The 21,306-nt window shown below is 45.2% G+C and overlaps 1 protein-coding gene across 1 annotated transcript in view; it reads left to right on the forward strand.

Moving 5' to 3' along the window:
- Positions 1-6,319: 6,319 nt before the first annotated feature.
- The window catches only part of LOC126198988 (synaptosomal-associated protein 25), a 393,632-nt gene continuing 378,645 nt past the window's right edge, over positions 6,320-21,306 (forward strand). Inside the window, exon 1 of the mRNA XM_049935684.1 lies at positions 6,320-6,406. The gene's annotated coding sequence lies outside the window, so the exon portion shown is untranslated. The remainder of the gene's footprint in view (positions 6,407-21,306) is intronic.

The following is a 21,306-nucleotide window of genomic DNA, read 5'->3' on the forward strand; positions in this document are numbered from 1 at the left end:
CTTCCTGTCGATCTCATTTTTGAGATGTTTGTATTCCTTTTTGCCTGCTTCACTTACTGCATTTTTGTATTTCTCCTTTCGGCAAATAAATTCAATATTTCTTCTGTTACCCAAGGATTTCTATTAGCCCTCGCCTTTTTACCTACTTGATCGTCTGCTGCCTTCACTACTTCATCCCTCAGAGCTACCCATTCTTCTACTGTATTTCTTTCCCCCATTATTGTCGATTGTTCCCTTATGCTCTCCCTGAAACTCTGTATAACCTCTGGTTTATTCAGTTTATCCAGGTCCCATCTCCTTAAATTCCCACCTTTTTGCAGTTTCTTCAATTTTAATCTACAGTTCATAACCAATAGATTGTGGTCAGAGTCCACATCTGCCCTTGGAAATGTCTTACAATTTAAAACCTGGTTCCTAAATCTCTGTCTTACCATTATAGAATCTATCCGAAACCTGTCAGTATCTCCAGGCTTCTTCCATGTATACAACCTTCTTTTATGATTCTTGAACAGTGTTAGCTATGATTAAGTTGTGCTGTGTGCTAAATTCCACCAGGCGGCTTCCTCTCATTTCTTACCCCCAATCCATATTCGTCTACTATGTTTCCTTCTCTTCCTTTTCCTACTATCAACTTCCAGTCACGCATGACTTAAATTTTCATCTCCCTTCACTATCTGAATAATTTCTTTTATCTCATCATACATTTCTTCAATTTCTTCGTCATCTGCAGAGCTAGTTGGCATATAAACTTGTACTACTGTCATAGGCATGGGCTTCATATCTATCTTGGCCACAACAATGTGTTTGCTGTGCTGTTTGTAGTAGCTTACCCGCATTCCTATTGTTTTATTCATTTTTAAACGTACTCCTGCATTACCCCTATTTGATTTTGCACTTGTAACCCTGTATTCACCTGACCAAAAGTCTTGTTCCTCCTGCCACCCAACTTCACTAATTCCCACTATATCCAACTTTAACCTATCCATTTCCCTTTTTAAATTTTCTAACCTACCTGCCCGATTAAGGATCTGACATTTCACACTCCGATCCGTAGAACGCCAGTTTTATTTCTCCTGATAACGACGTCCTCCTGAGTAGTCCCCGCCCGGAGATCCGAATGGGGGACTATTTTACCTCCGGAATATTTTACCCAAGAGGACACCATCATCATTTATCTATACAGTAAAGCTGCATGCCCTCGGGAAAAATTACGGCCGTAGTTTCCCCTTGCTTTCAGCCGTTCGCAGTACCAGCACAGCAAGGCCATTTTGGTTAGTGTTACAAGGCTAGATCAGTCAATCATCCAGACTGTTGCCCCTGCAACTACTGAAAGGCTGCTGCCCCTCTTCAGGAACCACACGTTTGTCTCGCCTCTCAACAGATACCCCTCCGTTGTGGTTGCACCTACGGTACGGCTATCTGTATCGCTGAGGCACGCAAACCTCCCCGCCAACGGCAAGGTCTATGGTTCATGGGGGGGACATAGAACATATATAGTGTAAAATCAAAACTTTAAAATAGTGCTGTTAACATTGTTTGGTGGACATACTAGGTGGTTTTACTACTTGCACAAAGGAGTAGTCTCAGTTCATTCAGTTAACTGTTCTACATCCATAGCATTTTACTGTTTACCAAAACCAGCAGCAGGTAACTGATAACTAAAAATTTATTTATTCAGCACATTTTTAAAGACAAGTCTACGTCAAGTTCATACTTGGAAATGAGCGAACAGGGAAGTTCTAGTTATCTACTAGAAAAAGTAAATTTCCCACACCACCACTGTTTAAAAAATCTCAGGTGATTGGATCTGGTATAAATTGTAATACTCTTAAAATTTTCTGTGTCCTTTAACACTTCTGAATGGAAAGAATTTTGTTTGCTGTCCTATTAGAATTGATATCAACTAATTTTTTTACAAATTTAGTTTTGTGATTTAAGTGATTTAGGATCAAAAACAGTGGTGGTACACATATCACCACAGCTCCTTTTTGAGCTATTAGAACTATGGTGGTACATGTATTCCCACATCCCTTTTGTGAGCTGTTGAAAGTGTGAACATAGACATGTAAAAAAGCAGGAAGTTATATTAACTAAAGACTTTATTCGACCTAATGTATTTGCACATCAAAGGAGTTACTACACTCCTGGAAATGGAAAAAATAACACATTGACACCGGTGTGTCAGACCCACCATACTTGCTCCGGACACTGCGAGAGGGCTGTACAAGCAATGATCACACGCACGGCACAGCGGACACACCAGGAACCGCGGTGTTGGCCGTCGGATGGCGCTAGCTGCGCAGCATTTGTGCACCGCCGCCGTCAGTGTCAGCCAGTTTGCCGTGGCATACGGAGCTCCTTCGCAGTCTTTAACACTGGTAGCATGCCGCGACAGCGTGGACGTGAACCGTATGTGCAGTTGACGGACTTTGAGCGAGGGCGTATAGTGGGCATGCGGGAGGCCGGGTGGACGTACCGCCGAATTGCTCAACACGTGGGGCGTGAGGTCTCCACAGTACATCGATGTTGTCGCCAGTGGTCGGCGGAAGGTGCACGTGCCCGTCGACCTGGGACCGGACCGCAGCGACGCACGGATGCACGCCAAGACCGTAGGATCCTACGCAGTGCCGTAGGGGACCGCACCGCCACTTCCCAGCAAATTAGGGACACTGTTGCTCCTGGGGTATCGGCGAGGACCATTCGCAACCGTCTCCATGAAGCTGGGCTACGGTCCCGCACACCGTTAGGCCGTCTTCCGCTCACGCCCCAACATCGTGCAGCCCGCCTCCAGTGGTGTCGCGACAGGCGTGAATGGAGGGACGAATGGAGACGTGTCGTCTTCAGCGATGAGAGTCGCTTCTGCCTTGGTGCCAATGATGGTCGTATGCGTGTTTGGCGCCGTGCAGGTGAGCGCCACAATCAGGACTGCATACGACCGAGGCACACAGGGCCAACACCCGGCATCATGGTGTGGGGAGCGATCTCCTACACTGGCCGTACACCACTGGTGATCGTCGAGGGTACACTGAATAGTGCACGGTACATCCAAACCGTCATCGAACCCATCGTTCTACCATTCCTAGACCGGCAAAGGAACTTGCTGTTCCAACAGGACAATGCACGTCCGCATGTATCCCGTGCCACCCAACGTGCTCTAGAAGGTGTAAGTCAACTACCCTGGCCAGCAAGATCTCCGGATCTGTCCCCCATGGAGCATGTTTGGGACTGGATGAAGTGTCGTCGCACGCGGTCTGCACGTCCAGCACAAACGCTGGTCCAACTGAGGCGCCAGGTGGAAATGGCATGGCAAGCCGTTCCACAGGACTACATCCAGCATCTCTACGATCGTCTCCATGGGAGAATAGCAGCCTGCATTGCTGCGAAAGGTGGATATACACTGTACTAGTGCCGACATTGTGCATGCTCTGTTGCCTGTGTCTATGTGCCTGTGGTTCTGTCAGTGTGATCATGTGATGTATCTGACCCCAGGAATGTGTCAATAAAGTTTCCCCTTCCTGGGACAATGAATTCACGGTGTTCTTATTTCAATTTCCAGGAGTGTATGACAATCATAGATATGGAACATTGGTCAGTTTTGAAAGATGCCGTTTCGAATTTATTTGCACCACTTCCTCTAATAGAAACGAAACCTGCTTTCTTTGTACCGTCCACTAATGGTCATATAGATTAGCACCAACTATTATTCTTTCTTCGTTCAGGTCCATTACATTTCGTTAGAACCTTACGTTACCATTAGGACTAGCAACGTGCTTTGCAAGTAATGTCCAATCTCGGTTACTATTTGTATGTGTTATCACTATGGTCCCATTAATTGTTTCAACTGTCTGTTCCTTATTTGTCTAAGCATGTATTTGTTGTGTTCAGTGTTACAAAATGTTGTAAATGTATGGTGCATCTGACATAAGAAATAGTGTATATTGCAGTATGAAATGTCAGAATGAAATTAGCAAATGAAAAAAAAAATGCGCCCCCTCCATGCTTGAACCCTCGCCTCTTGCATGCTAACCCAAAACTTTATCCACTGCGCCAACTGTGTAGCACAATTAAGTTGTGCTGTCAGAGATAGTTACCATATGTGTTGTTACAGTGTTTCCAGATTGCCACTCCTTAACGTCCTTTTCCTGCATATATATATATATATATATATATATATATATATATATATATATATATATATAAGCTAATATGTTTGGCACACAATAAAGTTCTTTTTTTACCAACAAATGTGTATTTTCTCATCCACTACTGCAGAATAAATTTTTCTTTACAAAATTTTTGTGATCTTGTAGTAACATACTTCTGTCCTGAGGTTTATTAGAATGTCTGAGTGAAGTATAAAGAACTGCTTCTGTTTTTGAGAATTTTTTGATATCCTACTGTATCCTGCAGTCACTCAGATTGGTAATTTTTGACTTTCATAATGGTTTTATGTCATTCGTAAACATTCTCTTGTTTACCAAAACAATATTGAGGCAATTCAAGGCGTTGTTGTTCTGTTAAGATTTTCAATACAATACGTAATGTTTTTGTGTCCTCAGTTTGTGATCCAGCGATTAGCATCGCTGCCTCTAGGCCATGGGTCCCTGATAAGATCCCCAGTGGGGGTCTCAGTCATCAATGTCATACGACCATTTCATTCCTGGTCCAGTTGGGGACTTTCTTCGCTTGTGGACTGGATGTCTGCATTGTGTTAGTCATATTACCTCCTCTTCATTTATACACACCTCACCGAAGTGGCGTCAAGTAGAAAGACGTGCACCAGGTGGCCAAAAAACCACAGATGACATCTCTGGGCCAGTACTGGAATGCGATCATTTCATTTGAAATGCTTTTGTATGTTCTTTACTCTTGTATGCATTTCATCCATTCATAAAACTGAAGTGATATCAGGTGTTCCCCAGGGAAGTGTCCTGGGACCTCTGCTGTTCCTGATCTATATAAATGATCTGGATGACAATCTGAGCAGTTCTCTTAGGTTGTTCGCAGATGATGCTGTAATTTACTGTCTAGTAAGGTCATCTGAAGACCAGTATCAGTTGCAATGCGATTTAGAAAAGATTGCTGTATGGTGTGGCAGATGGCAGTTCACACTAAATAACGAAAAGTGTGAGGTGATCCACATGAGTTCCAAAAGAAATCCGTTGGAATTCGATTACTCGATAAATAGTACAATTCTCAAGGCTGTCAATTCAGCTAAGTACCTGGGTGTAAAAATTACGAACAACTTCAGTTGGAAAGACCACATAGATAATAGTGTGGGGAAGGCGAGCCAAAGGTTGCGTTTCATTGGCAGGACACTTAGAAGATGCAACAAGTCCACTAAAGAGACAGCTTACACTACACTCGTTCGTCCTGTTAGAATATTGCTGCGCGGTGTGGGATCCTTACCAGGTGGGATTGACGGAGGAAATCGAAAGGGTGCAAAAAAGGGCAGCTCGTTTTGCATTATCACGTAGTAGGGGAGAGAGTGTGGCAGATATGATACGCGAATTGGAATGGAAGTCATTACAGCAAAGACGTTTTTCGTCGCGGCGAGATCTATTTACGAAATTCCAGTCATCAACTTTCTCTTCCGAATGCGAAAATATTTTGTTGAGCCCAACCTACATAGGTAGGAATGATCATCAAAATAAAATAAGAGAGATCAGAGCTCGAACAGGAAGGTTTAGGTGTTCGTTTTTCCCGCGCGCTGTTCGGGAGTGGAATGGTAGAGAGATAGTATGATTGTGGTTCGACGAACCCTCTGCCAAGCACTTAAATGTGAATTGCAGAGTAGTCATGTAGATGTAGATGAGTGAACCCTACCACCGGACGCGTTTGTGGAAAAAGAATGAATACTTTGGAAATTAAATTCGTAATTTCAAGCTTGTGGTCTGCAGAATATAAGTACAGTAGCCAATAATATTACTATTTTCGTCTGTGAAAGTATGTCCGCATTTCGTGGTCTTGTGGCTAGCATTGCTACTTCTAGATCAGTGGGCCCCGAGTTTGATTCCCAGCTGGGTTGGGTATTTTCTCTGCCCGGGGACTGGGCAGTTAGTTGACCTCATCATCCATGAAAGTGGCTAGATTGGACTGTGTATAGATCGGGAATGTGTAAGAACGCTATTGACCGCGCAGTTTAGCGCCGAACAAACCAAACATCATCCTCTGAAAGTACCGAGTTGGACTGATGACCATAGCAGTCTGGTTCCTTCCATCCTACAAAAAAGTACCGACTACCGAGTATGCCACATGCGGCCTTGGCATCAGAATGCTTTTGTTTGTCGATTTCATGTGTAATATCTTTGGTTATTGCCCAGCGTTTTTATCTCTGCTCATCAGCTGCGCTGCTGTTTAGTTGTCGGCGTATTTGGGTGTGAAGCTGTCAAGGGGACGGAAGGAGGTGAGTTATGTATACTGTGCCTTTTTAGTCATTCGTACTGTTGTGACAAAACAAATGATGAATTTCGTGTGTTGTGTTGAGCAATCGTGTCGCTTTCCTTCCCGTAGATGACTTAGGTAATGTTGTTACAGTTGCACTGACAGTGCTTTAGTTCCTGGATGAATGTACTGTAAGACTTTCTCTCGGTAAAATGATTTACATGTGTAGAGCTAAAATGCAGGAACCAGGACCTAGTGTCATTGTTTTTTAGTGATATCGAAATTAAAAATATGCTGATAGTGACAGATTTGGAGGATCAGGTGGTGTGTTTTGCAGAAGTCGTCAAATTACAACGTTGCAGTCTGCTTATTTCTTATTGACGACTTTCTTTAGTCGTCTTGTATTTTAAATTTACGATGCACATCGTCTTTTAAACACAAGGCTGACAAGGAATAAAGACATATAGTTACCGAATAGCACATGGGGAGTGCCTTTGGTGCTTCAAAGTAAGTATCCTAATTTACAATATAATTTTCCTATACGGCGAGGTCATTAAGGATGTACAGAAACTTTGCTAAACAAAGATGAGGCTGGAATAGCACGTAGCTGCAACTTTACCGGTATTCATTGTAATCAATTTAGGAGAATAACAGAAAATCTAAGTATGGACGGATGGGCTAACGGATATTGAAATCACATATGCATACCGGGTTTCATAAATCATTTCACCAACCTTTTTGCAAGCTAATTCTGACCTATTTTCAAAAGATTGGTAACGTTGCGTGCAATTTGTATACATGTAAACTTTCTTCCCCATTATTTACTGAAGTAATTTCTATCATTCGATAGAAACACGTTTCTTAAGATCTATTTAAATGTTCAGTCAAAACCCTTTTTACTTTTGACTCTCATTGACGTACAGTACTACCTTAGTCACATGGGCATAGCGCATTTAATGCTCAACAAAATTACATTCAACTTGGCTTGTATTAACTGTATTTATGGGGAAGGCACACTTATATCCCACCCCCTTAGGAGAAATAAAGGGATTAGTGACTCAGTCTGTCACCACAACTGCTATTAAAAACAGTGAAAGACTAACTGTACATGGTCTTCAGTACTTGTAATTACCTGTAGACATGTATAGGTTTAGTTTACAACACTATCAAAGCTACTATCCACAATAACCAACAACATATTGTTAAGCAACAGAAATGATGCTACATCTAAAGCATTTGTCGCAGAGACCAATTACATAACATATGTTGCATGTAAAAGATGCACAAATTGTTTGTTGTTCTTGAGACCCTGCAATGTGTGTTTATGCTGTGACTCGAATCACGTAGACATTAACAGCGTTAAATTATACACTTACTGCAACTAAATATTTTAAACATTCAGTGTTTCAAAAAATGAAGTCTGTACTTGAAACATTTCCACTCTTTTGCAGTAATGTTTGTTTCTGTTGGAACACGAACCTGTGGTAAATGCTGTAACAATCTCCAACCAGGTTTCTTTAAGGCACATTTGTTGACTCTGCCGATTCACAACCAAACTGTTAGCTTCCAACCTAACCTGTACCTGCAGACCAATGTGTCACCACAACAAGTTTTTCCCCGTTAGCATTCTGGCAGCCAACAATAAAACTGAATACATGCACCAAAAGGTGACATAACGGCAACCATTAACATTGTCACTGGCCAAGTACCATGACTTCTATTGAATATTCCTCTTGAACACTTGTGGGTTGACTGGTTGTACTTTGCTAGGTATACATAAAATGAAGATTACATTATCACCCGTCCGCTTTGACATGTGGCGTTAAGATGGCACCCCTATTTCAAGCTTATGTAAGGGACATTCAAATGAAAAGCAGACATGAAAAAAGTAAACACCATATGACTGTTAATACGGTAATCCTGCTGATAGAAGAGGGTCATTGCCTTCATGGGAACATGTAACTTCAGGGGACGTGTAACTGTGGTTGGTTGTAGTCAGGCATGCAACTCTTCATCCAAAGCAAATACAGTCACGATTGTCTTAGCATTCCAAAGGTATGGAAATCATATGGGGAGAGATTGGCGGGTCAAGAGGAATGTATGATGCGTTGTCAGCTTTGGCCTGTGATGTAATGTTAATGGCTTATGTTGCATAACCATTTGGTACATATATTCAATTTTGTTGTTAGTTGGCGAAACTAACAAATTTGGGGAGGGCGGGGTGAAGGGGTTAACCTGTAGCTTCACCCGAGGTGTAGGTTATGTTGGAAAGTAAGTTTGGTTGTGAGTTGAAGCCTGAAGCCAATGAATGTGATAATAAAAGAACCTCGTTATGGTGACAGACTGATATGTACCTTAGCCCACTTGAAAAAAATCACCAATAATATCATGTAATAGTCAGCATATTGTTTACGGCATTTGTTGCATGTTTCTTATGTTGCTGGTCAAAGCTGATAACTCGTATCGAACACTCTTCTATATCAGAAACTGGATGGGCACTGTGTAAGGGCTTCCCAGTGAAACTTCTGAGTCATAATCAAAACAGCCAGAGCAACAAGTGCCCCCCCCCCCACACACACACATACACACACATTTTACCGATCGAGGTGGCGCAGTGGTAGGACACTGGACTCGCATTCGGGAGGACGACGGTTCAATCCCGCGTCCGGCCATCCTGATTTAGGTTTTCCGTGATTTCCCTCGATCACTCCAGGCAAATGCCGGGATGGTTCCTTTGAAAGGGCACGGCAGACTTCATCATCCTTCCCTAATCCGAGCTTGTGCTCCGTCTCTAATGACCTCGTTGTCGACGGGGCGTTAAACACCAATATCCTCCTCCTCCCTCCTCCTCACACACACATTTTTCTATGGAGGCAGTGACTATCTTGTCTCAGTGGGATAAATGTATAGACAGTTACGACAATTGCTTCTGAAATAAAGTTTACTTCCTTTTTCCATCCGTCTTGTTTTAATTTGACTGACCCTATAAAATATGGTGACCATGTAGACACTTCTTCTACATTTTAACAAACACAAATAATATGACAAATATTTAATTCTGGAAATAACACTACACTAATGGAAGAACTGTGGGCATTAGGAAGTTTTAAGTTGGGACAAATTAAACCTATGATAATCCTTATAACAAAGACACATAAAAAAAAATAGTAATGTAAGAATCAAGCAAAACCATTCCTCAGCAATAAGAAAAAACTTGTACTAGAAATTTCACTTGACTTATGTAGCTTGAATGAAGTCTGGTACTGTGCCCCCCCCCCCCCCCCCCATAGGTCCATAACCTGCCATAGTTGGCACGGGAAACTTCATGTGACCCATATAGCTCGAACAGAATCCACAATTCCACAAAATCAAACACAACTAGACAAATCTAGTATCTGTGACTTGACCTATATAGCTAAAATGAAGTTCGCCATAAAAACAAGATTTGCACATATAACCAATATGACACCCCATGAACCATGGACATTGTTGTTGGTGGGGAGGCTTGCGTGGCTCAACAATACAGATAGCCATACTGTGGTGCAACCACAACGGAGGGGTATCTGTTGAGAGGCCAGACAAACGTGTGGTTCCTGAAGAGAGGCAGCAGCCTTTTCAGTAGTTGCAGGGGCAACAGTTAGGATGATTGACTGATCTGGCCCTGTAACACTAACCAAAACGGCCTTGCTGTTTTGGTACTGTGAACGGCTAAAAGCAAGGGGAAACTACGGCCGTAATTTTTCCCGAGGGCATGCAGCTTTACTGTATGATTAAATGATGATGGCGTCCTCTTGGGTAAAATATTCCGGAGGTAAAATAGTCCCCCATTTGGATCTCCGGGCGGGGACTACTCAGAAGGAAGTCGTTATCAGGAGAAAGAAAACTGGCATTCTACGGATCGGAGTGTGGAATGTCAGATCCCCTAATTGGGCAGGTAGGTTAGAAAACACTGTTCGACATGGGATCTATTTCTGATATTAAAGTATGTGCTTCTAGACCATTTTACTGTGGGAAATTCAAATATGTAAACAAAATATCGTTGTCAGGGATACTTTTTATGTAATACGTATATATATGTATATTCACAATTCATGGCAAACACAGAGACGTTATACAGAAATACGGTTATGTTGCCGCATCCAGTAGTGATAGAACGTGATAATTTCTTGTGCAACAGCAGGTGGGAAGAATCAGACATCATTAGGTTACCGCTGCCACACCTATGTCATTAAGACCACCTGAAACATCTCATTAACTCGAACGGCGACAGCCGGTCGCTGCCTCGGCAGTCCCCCCCTGCGGGTCTGGGGTAAGAATAAGCCCGAGGTATTCCTGCCTGTCGTAAGAGGCGACTAAAAGGAGTTTCAACCATTTCGGCCTTCCATGTGATGGTCCCCCTTGGGGTTTGACCTCCATTTTTCAAAATTCTACAGAAGTACGAGCCTTTTGGGGAAGGACATCTTACGTGGTGTATCACTGGTCCTAAGTGCACTAAGACCTTGGCACTCAGCATTGTACCGGCGTTGTACCAATACCCATTATTCCTCAAATTGGGCCTAAACGCCTGATGGGTTGTACAAGTTATGCCCATATGCGTCCCCATCAGCACCTATGATCATGATGGACTTTCCATGGCACCAGAAATCCAGCACGGTAGCCAGCCCGTTGTGGTGGGGTCGTCATGTACCGTCTAGGTTGTAGCCCCCTGACAACACAGGGATCGTACTGCCGATCCCTGAGCTGCACCCTCCCCACGTCGGCCAAGGAGTAGATGCCCGTCTCCTTGGGGCATCAGGACTCCCGGCAATGGTCATCCTGCCAGGTGGCCCTTGCTGAGGCTGGGTGGCGCCCGTGGGGAGAGCCCCTGGTCGGAGTGGGTGGTATCGGGGCGGACGTTTCGCAGATGAAACGGCAACACGTATCAGGTCGCTCTGCGGCCGAGTCTTTCAAAAGAAAAGGTACCGTTTCTAGTTCTGGTTCTCCTGCCCTTTCCCCCTTGGCCACTCCCTGGGAGGAGGGACAGGCCCGCCGGCTTGGGGCGAAGTACTTCCCCCGCTATTTGGTCTGTTCTCGAACCGATGGGGGGACGTTCGCCACCTCCAAGCCCATGTTCTTTGTTCAGCACATTGAGGACATCTTCGGGGAAATCGAGGCTCTCAGCAAGATGCGTTCAGGGTCCGTTCTTATCAAGACCACCTCCGCCACACAGTCGGCGGTGCTCCAGGTGTGCGACCGCATAGGGGACATCCCAGTGTCTATTGTCCCGCATCTGGCACTAAATAGGACGCAGGGGGTTATTTTTCATCGTGACCTCCTGCTACAATCTGATGAGGAGCTCAGGGCCAACCTGGAGCGCCGAGGCGTGCATTTCGTCCGGCGAGTCCAGCACGGCCCCAAAGACCGTCGCATCGACACCGGGGCCTTTATCCTCGCCTTCGAGGGGGACGTTCTCCCAGAGAAGGTAAAGGTGATGTGCTACCGGTGCGACGTGCGACCCTACGTCCCGCCTCCAATGCGCTGTTTTCGGTGTTTGCGCTTTGGGCATATGTCGTCACGGTGTGAGGCTGAGCCCCTTTGTGGCGACTGTGGATGTCCTCTTCGTGAGGAACATACATGCACCCCACCACCTCGGTGCATTAATTGTCCTGGCATCCACTCGCCTAGATCCTCAGACTGCCCCGCATATCAGAAGGAGAAGAAGATACAAGAACTCAAAACTTTGGATCGGCTCTCTTATTCTGAGGCCAGGAAGAAGTATGACCGCCTCCATCCCGTGCCGTTGACACACTTCGTTTGCCTCAGTTGTGTCCACTCCTTCCGCGGTATCCTCACCCCTATCCCGTCCCCCCTCCGCCTCCTCCGCCCATCAGGGGGCTCTGCCTCCGCCTCCCAAATCCCTCCCTTCCAAATCCTCCTCCCCCGTGGCCCCCACCCCCTCTGCCCCAGGGGCCACCCTTCCTCCTCCTCCTCTCCCCCCGCCACCTGAGAAGCGATCCTCTTCTCAGGCATCCATCGGGGAAACGTTCCGGACCCCAGCGTCCGAGGTCCGGCGTTACCAAATGGACCCCGCGCGTGAGGACCTTCTTCGGGTCCAGCCCACCATCCCTGTGCCTCCTCGGCCTTCCAAAAAGGCCTCCAAGAAGTAGTCTCTATCCCCCTCTCCACCCCGTCTGACGCTCCATCCGTGAGTCGCTGCTCCCGGCCGTCCTCAGTTTCGCCGGGACGCTCTGCTGCCAGGTGCTCAGCTGGCCTCTCGTCGGCAAATGATGCTGCCCCTCCTACACAACCAGGGACAGCAGCCGCAGTTGGCGACGACTTGATGGAACCGGATCCGCCTCCCGCCAGTTGTAGCGTTGTTCCCTCACAACCTGGCCCTCCGCGGCCGTCGAGGTGACCAGCTCTTCCCCCGTCTCGTTCCCCCAACTTTTTGACTAGCGATGGCCTTGTTACATTGGAACATAAGAGGTATTCGATCTCATCGGGAGGAATTACAACTGCTCCTCCGCCTGCACTGTCCGCTCGTCCTTGGTCTCCAGGAAACCAAGTTGCGCACGACTGACCGTATTGCCTTTACCCACTATACCTCGGAGCGATATGACCTCACCCCTGTGGACGGTATCCCAGCTCATGGTGGGGTCATGTTGCTCGTTTGGGACGATGTCTATTACCATCCCATCCCATTGACCACCCCACTCCAAGCAATAGCTGTCCGTATTACTCTTTCTGCTTTTACTTTTTCAGTTTGTACCATCTACACTTCATCGTCATCTGCTGTTAGTCGGGCTGACATGATGCACCTGATCGTTCAGCTTCCCCCGCCGTTTTTATTGTTTGGTGACTTCAATGCCCATCATCCCCTTCGGGGCTCTCCTGCATCCTGTCAAAGAGGCTCACTCTTAGCGGATGTCTTCAACCATCTCAATCTTGTCTGCCTCAATACCGGCGCCCCGACTTTCCTCTCGGACTCTACTCATACCTACTCCCACTTGGACATCTCGATCTGTTCTACCACTCTTGCCCGTCGGTTCGAGTAGTATGTCCTTTCTGACACCTATTCGAGCGACCACTTCCCCTGTGTCGTTCGTCTCCTGCACCACACCACATCCCCACGTCCTTCGCGCTGGAACATACCGAAAGCTGACTGGGGACTTTACTCCTCCCTGGCGACCTTTCCGGACCACGATTTTCTCAGTTGTGACAGTCAGGTCGAATACCTCACGGCTGTTATCATCAATGCTGCCGAACGTTCCATTCCTCGTACTACCTCTTCTTCACGTGGCGTTTCTGTCCCCTGGTGGAACGAGGCTTGTAGGGACGCTATCCGTGCTCGACAACGTGCTTTACGCACCTTTCGCCGCCATCCTACGTTGGCGAATTGTATTGAATACAAACGACTCCGAGCGCAATGCCGTAGAGTCATCAAAGACAGCAAAAAAGCTTGTTGGGCCTCTTTTACCAGCTCCTTTAACAGTTTTACTCCCTCTTCCGTCGTTTGGAGTGGCCTGCGCTGGCTGTCGGGCATTAAGGCCCACTCCTCGGTACCTGGCCTGACCTCAGGTCATGAGGTCCTTGTTGATCCTGTGGCTGTCTCCAACGCCTTTGGCCGCTTTTTCGCGGAGGTTTCAAGCTCCGCCCATTACCACCCTGCCTTCTTTCCCAGGAAAGAGGCAGAAGAGGCTCGGCGACCTTCCTTCCACTCGCTGAATCTGGAAACTTATAATGCCCCCTTTACTATGCGGGAACTCGAACGTGCGCTTGCACTGTCCCGGTCCTCTGCTCCGGGGCCAGATGCCATTCACGTTCAGATGCTGGCACAACTTTCTCCGGCGGGCAAAAGCTTCCTTCTTCGTACCTACAATCGCGTCTGGACCGAAGGTCAGGTCCCCATGCGTTGGCGTGACGCCGTCGTTGTTCCTATACCCAAACCCGGGAAGGATAGACACCTTCCTTCTAGTTACCGCCCCATTTCTCTTACAAGCTGTGTCTGTAAGGTGATGGAGCGCATGGTTAATGCTCGGTTAGTCTGGATTCTTGGATCTCGACGGCTACTTACTAATGTCCAATGCGGCTTTCGTCGCCGCCGCTCCGCTGTTGACCACCTTGTGACGTTGTCGACATTCATCATGAACAACTTTTTGTGAAGGCGCCAAACGGTAGGCGTGTTCTTCGACTTGGAGAAGGCTTATGATACCTGTTGGAGAGGAGGTATCCTCCGCACTATGCACAGGTGGGGCCTACGCGGTCGCCTGCCCCTTTTTATTGATTCCTTTTTAACGGATCGAAAGTTTAGGGTACGTGTGGGTTCCGTATTGTCTGACGTCTTCCTCCAGGAGAACGGAGTGCCTCAGGGCTCCGTCTTGAGCGTAGCCCTTTTTGCCATCGCGATCAATCCAATTATGGATTGTATTCCACCTAATGTCTCAGGCTCTCTCTTTGTCGATGACTTCGCGATCTACTGCAGTGCCCAGAGAACGTGCCTCCTGGAGCGCTGCCTTCAGCGTTGTCTAGACAGCCTCTACTCATGGAGCGTGGCAAATGACTTCCGGTTCTCTGAAGAGAAGACGGTTTGTACCAACTTTTGGCGATATAAAGCATTCCTTCCGCCATCCTTACATCTCGGTCCTGTTGTTCTCCCATTCGTGGAAACAACTAAGTTTCTAGGGCTCACGTTGGACAGGAAACTGTGTTGGTCTCCACATGTCTCTTATTTGGCGGCCCATTGTACACGTTCCCTTAATGTCCTCAGAGTTCTTAGCGGTTCATCTTGGGGAGCGGATCGCACTGTCCTGCTTCGCTTGTATCGGTCCATTGTCCGATCGAAGCTGGATTATGGGAGCTTCGTCTACTCGTCCGCTCGGCAATCCCTCTTACGCCGGCTCAACTCCATCCACCATCGGGGGATACGTCTTGCGACCGGAGCCTTCTACACTAGTCCTGTCGAGAGTCTTTATGCTGAAGCTGCCGAATTACCATTGACCTACCAGCGCGACGTACTGCTGTGTCGGTATGCCTGCCGGCTGTTGTCTATGCCCGACCACCCCTCTTACCAGTCCTTCTTCGCCGATTCTCTCGACCGTCAGTATGGGCTGTGTGTGTCTGCCCTGCTGCCCCCCGGAGTCCGCTTCCGTCGCCTGCTTCGACAATTGGATTTTGCCCTCCCTACCACCTTCAGAGAGGGTGAGAGCCCGACACCACCTTGGCTGCAGGCTCCGGTTCATATTTATCTTGATCTCAGCTCACTCCCGAAGGAGGGTACTCCGGCTGCAGTGTATTGCTCACGGTTTGTCGAACTTCGTGCTCGACTTGCCGGCCACACCTTTATTTACACCGATGGCTCCAAAACTGACGATGGTGTCGGCTGTGCCTTTGTCGTTGGGGCCGCCACCTTTAAATACCGGCTCCTCGACCAATGTTCGAGCTTTACGGCCGAGCTTTTTGCTCTCCATCAGGCCGTTCAGTATGCCCGCCGCCACCACCGCCATTCATCGTATGTAGTCTGCTCTGACTCACTCAGTGCTCTTCAGAGCCTTGGAGCTCCCTATCCGGTCCATCCCTTGATTCACCGGATACAGCAGTCCCTCCATTCTTTCGCTGATAATGGTTCTCCTTTCAGCTTTCTGTGGGTTCCCGGACATGTAGGAGTGCCTGGGAATGAGGCTGCGGATGCTGCAGCCAAGGCTGCAGTCCTCCTGCCTCGGCCAGCCTCCCATTGTGTCCCGTCATCTGACGTTCGTGGGGATGTATGTAAGAGGCTTGTGTCGTTGTGGTGGGATGCTTGGTCATCCCTCCAAGGAAACAAGCTCCGGGCAGTAAAACCGCTCCCAACTGCTTGGACAACCTCCTCCCGACCATCTCGGCGAGAGGAGGTCCTTCTGACCAGGTTGCGGATTGGGTATTGCCGGTTTAGCCACCGCTACCTGCTCTCCGGTGACCCAGCCCCGCAGTGCCCTTGTGGTCAGGCATTAACAGTGCGCCATGTTTTATTGTCGTGTCCCCGTTTTAGTCAATTTCGTGTTGTCCTGTCCCTGCCATCTACTTTATCGGATATTTCAGCTGTTGATGCTCGAGCAGCTGCTCGTGTTCTGCGTTTTATAACTTTGACTGGCTTGTCCAAAGACATCAAACCTTTTTACTTATTTTATCTGCATCTTTGTCAGGTCTTTCTGGTGTCCCTCCTCCCCTTGAGTTTTACTAGATTCCATGTGCTCTAACAATAGTGACTGGGCGCTAATGACCTCAGTAGTTGAGCGCCCTTACACCCCACAAAAAAAAAAAAAAGCCTCGGCAGTAAAGCTTCACGCCTCCTAGGGGCAGTTGCATCGAGTTTACAACAGTGGTGTTAGCCGCAATTTGTGTCAGTCTTAACGAGTGGTTTTTTTTTTTTTTTTTTTTTTTTTTTTTTTTTTTTTTTTTTTTTTTTTTTTTTTTTTTTTGCTGACAAGTAACTGTGTCATATTTCCGAGCACGGTTGAATTTTTTAGTTCCTGTGTGTAAACTGATTGAGCCTGGTGCTGAAGGTAAAACGACTGCTTGTTTTTACACATCAGCGTTCCTCTAGTTCCCTACTATTAATTTAATACAGGTGTATTACCAAAGTGGTATTTTTAAATTTGCAGAAATGCCACGTCATCGTGGACTCGCATTCGGGAGGACGACAGTTCAATCCCGCGTCCGGCCATCCTGATTTAGGTTTTCCGTGATTTCCCTAAATCGCTCCAGGCAAATGCCGGGATGGTTCCTCTGAAAGGGCACGGCCGACTTCCTTCCCCCAAAAACCAACCAACCAACCACGTCATCGTGGATGTCGATATAAGCCGGAAAACTTCTGCTACATCTGTGGGAAGTTCACTTTTGCCAGAAATAGGAAGAAAATTTCTTCAGTCATAAAGAAAGCATAGAAACATTACTTTGGAGTAGAGGTAGGAAACCAAGATAAAGAATGGGCACCACATTTCTGTTGTGCTACATGTTACTGCAAACTAATTCAGTGGTGGAAAGAATGTGGCGTTGTTTGCTGTTCCCATGGTGTGGAGGGAGCCGAAGGACCATGTTACTGATTGTTATTACTGTCTAACAAAAATTCAGGGTTTTACAAACAAAAGGTCGAAGAGGCACATTGTTTACCCAGATCTGCCTTCAGCGAGAATGCCAGTGCAGCATTCCGACAACCTTCCAGTACCTTCAAGAGCTTGAGGTCAAATTCCGAGTGACAGTAAATAAGTAGTACTGAAGAAATCACAGATGATGATTCTTTATATCACTACACAAGTGAGTCATCGCCACATTTGTTAACACAGGCAGATTTAAATGATTTAGTACGTGATCTAGGACTAAGTAAACAAAAGGCGCAGCTGCTTGGTTCAAGATTACAAGAGTATAATCTACTGCACCAAAGTACTAAAATCAGTGTGTTCAGGCACAGAGAACATGCCTTTATTTCTTATTTTTCAACTGACGAAGCACTGACATTTTGCAATGACGTTGCTGGCCTGATGAAAGTGCTGAACTTCACTTACATTTCACTGGAGTGGAGACTTTTCATAGATGCATTGAAAAAAAGTCTGAAGGGTGTTTTGCTCCATAACGGAAATAAAATACCCTCTGTTCCAGTATCTTACGCTAGTTTGACCAAAGAGAATTACGTATTCGTACAAAGTATGCTAAATTCATTAAAATACAATGAACACAAATGGAAAATATGTGCAGATTTCAAGGTAATTGCTATGGAACTGGGAATGCAACAAGGCTACACAAAGTATGCCTGTTTTCTTTGCGAGTGGGATAGTCGAGACCAAAATTCTCACTACGTGAAAAAGAAATAGCCTCGGCGAAGAGGGAAAGTTGGCGAAAAGAATGTACAACGTGAAAGTCTGGTAGCCCCTGAATATATACTACTTCCACCGCTTCACATCAAACTTGGCCTGATGAAACAATTCGTGAAGGCCATGGATCCAACAGGATGTGGGTTTGCATATCTAGCTACCAAATTACCCCATCTTTCAGCTGCAAAAATAAAGGAAGGTGTATTTGTGGACCCACAAATCAGAGAGCTGCAGAAAGATGCAAATTTTGAAGCATGTTTAACTGATAAAGAAAAAACTGCATGGGACTGTTTCAAGATGATGTCGGAAAACTTCCTCGGAAGAAGAAGAGCTACTAACTACAAAGCAATGGTGAAGGATATGATCAAAGCATATCAGGATTTGGGGTGCAGTATGTCTTTGAAAGGTACATATGATGGTCTTTCATCTGGACTACTTCACAGAGAGTTGTAGTGACGTATTGGATGAACATGGGGAAAGATTCCATAAAGACATTTCTACCATAGAAAGGCGCTATGAAGGGAAGTGGGTACCTTCTATGTTAGCAGATTATTGCTGGAATATCATTCAAGAGAAGAAAGATTCACAATACACGAGAAAAAAGTGATGTGCATTACAAGGCAGTGGCTCATTGTTTGTCCATTTTCTGTAATTTCTCATGTCAAATAAATGCTTCAAAGTGTATACACAAAGGTTACTGTGTTATATGTTAGATCCCACCCTCCATTAATGTGATGAACTTATAACATCATAAAGATGTGCATTTGTTTGTCGAATTTCACCTCATGTTTGCTGCACTATATCAGAAATTGAAAAGAGAAATAAAATTGCGATTACTCATAAACTATCCCTGACAGGAAAAAACCAAAAACAGTTTTCAATTCAGCACTCAAATTACAACTAGGATCACAATACTTTTTATCAGAAATAGAAAAAAAGGTTTTTTTTTTTTTTGTAGAACAGTGAAATTTAAAAAGGGAAATGGATAGGTTAAAGTTAGATATAGTGGGAATTAGTGAAGTTCGGTGGCAGGAGGAATAAGACTTTTGGTCAGGTGAATATAGGGTTATAAATACAAAATCAAATAGGGGTAATGCAGGAGTAGGTTTAATCATGAATAAAAAAATAGGAGTGCAGGTAAGCTGCTACAAACAGCATAGTGAACGTATTATAGTGGCTAAGATAGACACAAAGCCCACACCTACTACAGTAGTAAAAGTTCATATGCCAACTAGCTCTGCTGATGAAGTTGATGAAATGTATAATGTGATAAAAGAAATTATTCAGGTAGTGAAGGGAGATGAAAATTTAATAGTCATGGGTGACTGGAATTCGACAGTAGGAAAAGGAAGAGAAGGAAACATAGTAGCTGAATATGGATTGGGGCTACGAAATGAAATAGGAAGCTGCCTGGTAGAATTTTGCACAGAGCGTAACTTAATAATAGCTAACAATTGGTTCAAGAATCATGAAGGAAGGTTGTATACATGGAAGAACCCTGGAAATACTAAAAGGTTTCAGATAAATTATATAATGATCAGACAGAGATTTAGGAACCAGGTTTTAAATTGTAAGACATTTCCAGGGGCAGATGTGGACTCTGGCCACAATCTATTGGCTATGAACTGGAGATCAAAACTGAAGAAACTGCAAAAAGGTGGGAATTTAAGGATATGGGACCTGGATGAACTGACTAAACCAGAGGTTGTACAGAGTTTCAGGGAGAGCATAAGGGAACAATTGACAGGAATGTGGGAAAGAAATACAGAAGAAGAAAAATGGGTAGCTTTGAGAGATGAAATAGTGAAGGCAGTAGAGGATCAATTAGGTAATAAGACGAGGGCTAGTAGAAATCCTTTGGTAACAGAAGAAATATTGAATTTGATTGATGAAAGGAGAAAATATAAAAATGCAGTAAATGAAGCAGGCAGAAAGGAAAACAAACTTCTCAAAAATGAGATCGACAGGAAGTGCAAAATGGCTAAGCAGGGATGGCTAGAGGACAAATGTAAGAATGTAGAGGCTTATCTCACTAGGGGTAAGATAGATACTGCCTACAGGAAAATTAAAGAGACCTTTGGAGAAAAGAGAACCACTTGTATGAATATCAAGAGCTCAGATGGAAACCCAGTTCTAAGCTAAGAAGGGAAAGCATAATGATGGAAGGAGTATATAGAGGGTCTATACAAGGGGGGGGGGGGCTACTTGAGGACAATATTATGGAAATGGAAAAGGATGTAGAAGAAGAATATAATAATTCCAATCCCAAAGAAAGCAGGTGTTGACAGATGTGAAAATTACCGAACTATCAGTTTAATAAGTCACAGCTGCAAAATACGTACGCGAATTCTTTACAGACGAATGGAAAAACTGGTAGAAGCTGACCTTGGGGAAGATCAGTTTGGATTCTGTAGAAATACGGGAACACGTGAGGCAATACTGACCCTACGACTTATCTTAGAAGAAAGATTAAGGAAAGGCAAACCTACGTTTCTAGCATTTTTAGACTTAGAGAAAGCTTTTGACAATGTTGACTGGAATACTCTTTCAAATTCTGAAGGTGGCAGGGGTAAAAAACAGGGAGCGAAAGGCTATTTACAATTTGTACAGAAAGCAGATGGCAGTTATGAGTTGAGGGACAAGAAGGGGAAGCAGTGGTTGGGAAGGGAGTGAGACAGGGTTGTAGCCTATCCCCGATGTTATTCAATCTGTATATTGAGCAAGCAGTAAAGGAAACGAAAGAAAAGTTCGGAGTAGGTATTAAAATCCATGGAGAAGAAGTAAAAAAGGTTCGCCAATGACACTGTAATTCTGTCAGAGACAGTAAAGGACTTGGAAGAGCAGTTGAACGGAATGGACAGTGTCTTGAAAGGAGGGTATAAAATGAACATCAACTAAAGCAAAATGAGGATAATGGAATGTAGTCGAATTAAATCGGGTGATACTGAGGGAATAAGATTAGGGAATGAGACACTTAAAGGAGTAAAGGAGTTTTGCTATTTGGGGAGCAAAATAACTGATGATGGTTGGAGTAGAGAGGATATAAAATGTAGACTGGCAATGGCAAGGAAAGTGTTTCTGAAGAAGAGAAACTTTTTAA

Source organism: Schistocerca nitens, chromosome 1, assembly GCF_023898315.1.
Source record: "Schistocerca nitens isolate TAMUIC-IGC-003100 chromosome 1, iqSchNite1.1, whole genome shotgun sequence".
In the NCBI taxonomy this organism is placed as follows: Eukaryota; Metazoa; Arthropoda; class Insecta; order Orthoptera; family Acrididae; genus Schistocerca; species Schistocerca nitens.